Raw genomic sequence first — 3,785 nt, forward strand, 5'->3', positions numbered from 1 at the left:
GTTAGGGCTTTTTCTTAAACTATTTTTACATCTAATAATTGTTATAAGTTGATATTGATATAAAAAATATGTTTTTATAATTACGTGAGTCTTATGGATTTAACTGAGTTGCTTTGGATGAATGTAATTATTCGCCTGATTGATTTATTGATTATTTGAGAAGGCTGGTATTCTGGTATGTTAGTTGACTTTATTGAATTGATTTTCTTAATTTATTGGAAATGATTGGTCGTTGTAACTTTAGTTATGTTGATTTTTTTATTTTGGGAGTTGGATTACAATTGGTTTGGTTATGTATATTCGTAAGTTATTTGAGAATGTTTAGTTGGTTGTTGTTGAAGTGGTCGCTTGATGGTTATATTGGTTTCTTGATAGTGTTGGAGTCGCTGAGAATTTTGATTTACTTGATTGAATTGTGTCGATTGTTAAATTGGATTATAATGGAATGATTATGTTGTTTCGGTTAAGATTTTGATTTACAAACAAGATTATTTTTTAGTCTTTTCAAGGTGGTTTAAACTTGAAAATATTTTGAAGTTAGTTTGGAGTTTTTGGTTGAGTAAAAATGAGGATTTAGCTTGCTTTTCAAGAGAATGAATTTGAAAATAGTTTCATATTAAAAATTTGATTTATATGTTTATATTGAGGAATGTTTTAGTTTTGAAACCGTTAATAAGAGTTGATAAATAGTTTGGATGGGATCCTTGAAAGGTGGCAAAGCCTAAGTTTTAGAAGAAATGCTACCGAAATTTTTATAGGTACTTGAGTGAAATGGAATAATGAGAATAACGGGAACCAGTGCCCTTTTTATAAAAAACTAGAGGTTTTATTTTGAAATTTTGTTTCGTTACTTTCAATTAAAGAATTACGCTTTGAGTTAGTGAATTTAAAGTATTCGAATTTGATTTAGTAAAACAGAATAATTTTTGAGTCTTTTGGAAATGTTTTAAACTTAGGAATGAAATTGAAATTAGTTTTGGGAACTTGGCTAACTCAAGAATGAGTTTATTTGATTGATTCTAATTACAGAATTACGAGTTGAAGACTTTAATGAATTTAAAGTAACTTCTTAAGAACAAAAATGATTATGTTTTCAATTAAGATTTGAATAGCAAAATAAGGTAATTTTTTAGTCTTTTGGTGAAAATAATTTGGGAGTGAATACAACAGATTGAATTGAGTAATTTTGTGATGAGAAGTTTTGTTAAATGAAATATGATTAAAGAAAGTATGCGACATTGATTGCTTGTCTAGCAAGGACGGTGGTATTATCTTGCTTGCTTAGTGCGTTTTGGATTTGTGGGGATGGTGCTTTTACCCTCCCACGGTGATGACAGTGGCTTATTCCCACTCATAGAATGATGAGATTGATGATATGAGTAAATTGATGGGGTTACTATATATATTAGGAAAATTATACGATACAGATCTAAATCTGTATAGATATACAGATATTTTATTTCTATCATAAAAATACTGACACGTGGTGGTGCACGAAATTGTGATCATCAACAATGGCGTCAAAGGACTTGGAGCTCTTAAACATGAATCACACTTTGTCACAATTCCGCACAACTAACCAGCAAGTGCACTGGGTCGTCCAAGTAATACCTTACGTGAGTAAGGGTCGATCCCACGGAGATTGTCGGCTTGAAGCAAGCTATGGTCATCTTGTAAATCTCAGTCAGGCAGATTCAAATGGTGATGGAGGATTGATAATTAAAAGATGAATAAAACATAAAATAAAGATAGAGATACTTATGTAATTCTTTGGTTGGAATTTCAAATAAGCGTATGAAGATGCTTTGTTCCTCCTGAACCTCTGCTTTCCTATTGCCTTCTTCCAATCATTCATACTCCTTTCCATGGCAAACTTTATGTTAGGCATCACCGTTGTCAATGGCTACTTCCCGTCCTCTCAGTGAAAACATTCCAAATGCGCTGTCACCGCACGGCTAATCATCTGTCGGTTCTCGATCATGCTGGAATAGGATCCATTGATCCTTTTGCGTCTGTCACACGCCCAACAATCGCGAGTTTGAAGCTCGTCATAGTCATCCTTCCCAGATCCTACTCAGAATACCACAGACAAGGTTTAGACGTTCCGGATCTCAGGAATGGCTGCCAATAACTCTAGCCTATACCACGAAGGTTCCAATCTTAGATTAAAAACCCAAGAGATACGCATTCAAGCCATTGCTAATAGAACAGAGGTGGTTGTCAGGCACATGTTCATAGGTGAGAATGATGATGAGTGTCACAAATCATCACATTCATCAAGTTGAAGAACTAATGAATATCTTGGAGAAGAAGTACGCGTGAATTGAATAGAAAAACAATAGTACTTTGTATTAATTTATGAAGGACAGCAGAGCTCCACACCTTAATCTATGGTTTGTGTAGAAACTCCACCGTTGAAAATACAAAAGTGATAATGGTGTAAGCATGGCCGAATGGCCAGCCTCCAAGGTCTAGGGACTAAACGTCCAAAGATGTGTGTCCAAATACAATAGTAAAAGGTCCTATTTATAGAGAACTAGTAGCCTAGGGTTACAAAAATAAGTAATTAATGCAGAAATCTTCTTCCGGGCCCACTTGGTGTGTGCTTGGGCTGAGCAATGAAGCTTCCATGTGTAGAGACTTTTCTTGGAGTTAAACGCCAGCTTTTGTGCCAGTTTGGGCGTTTAACTCCAGCTTTTGTGCCAGTTTTGGAGTTAAACGCCAAAATTCTTGATCTGACTTAGAACGCCTATTTGGGCCATCAAATCTTGAGCAAAGTATGGACTATTATATATTTCTGGAAAGCCCAGGATGTCTACTTTCCAATGAAATTGAGAGCGCACCAATTGGGCTTCTGTAGCTCCAGAAAACCCACTTTGAGTACAGGGAGGTCAGAATCCAACAGCATCTGCAGTCCTTTTTCAGCCTCTGAATCAGATTTTTGCTCAGGTCCCTCAATTTCAGCCAGAAAATACCTGAAATCACAGAAAAATATACAAACTCATAGTAAAATCCAGAAGAGTGATTTTTATTTAAAAACTAATAAAAATATAATAAAAACTAATTAAAATATACTAAAAACATACTAAAAACAATGCCAAAAAGCGTATAAATTATCCGCTCATCACAACACCAAACTTAAATTGTTGCTTGTCCCAAGCAAATGAAAATCAAATAGGATAAAAAGAAGAGAATATACAATAAATTCCAAAAACATCTATAAAGATTAGTATTAATTAGATGAGCGGGGCTTTTAGCTTTTTGCTTCTGAATAGTTTTGGCATCTCACTTTATCCTTTGAACTTCAGAATGATTGGCTTCTATAGGAACTCAGAATCCAGATAGTGTTATTGATTCTCCTAGTTAAGTATGTTGATTCTTGAACACAGCTACTTTATGAGTCTTGGCCGTGACCCTAAGCACTTTGTTTTCCAGTATTACCACCGGATACATAAATGCCACAGACACATAACTAGGTGAACCTTTTCAGATTGTGACTCAGCTTTCCTAGAGTCCCCAATTAGAGGTGTCCAGGGTTCTTAAGCACACTCTTCTTTTTGCTTTGGACCTCGACTTTAACCGCTCAGTCTCAAGTTTTCACTTGACACCTTCATGCCACAAGCACATGGTTAGGGACAGCTTGGTTTAGCCGCTTAGGCCAGGATTTCATTTCTGTGGGCCCTCCTCTCCACTGATGCTCAAAGCCTTGGATCCTTTTTATCACCCTTGCCTTTTGGTTTAAAGGGGTATTGACTTTTTCTGCTTGCTTTTCTTTTTCTTTCTTT

The sequence above is a fragment of the Arachis hypogaea genome, chromosome 20 (genome assembly GCF_003086295.3).
Source record: "Arachis hypogaea cultivar Tifrunner chromosome 20, arahy.Tifrunner.gnm2.J5K5, whole genome shotgun sequence".
Taxonomy (NCBI): domain Eukaryota; kingdom Viridiplantae; phylum Streptophyta; class Magnoliopsida; order Fabales; family Fabaceae; genus Arachis; species Arachis hypogaea.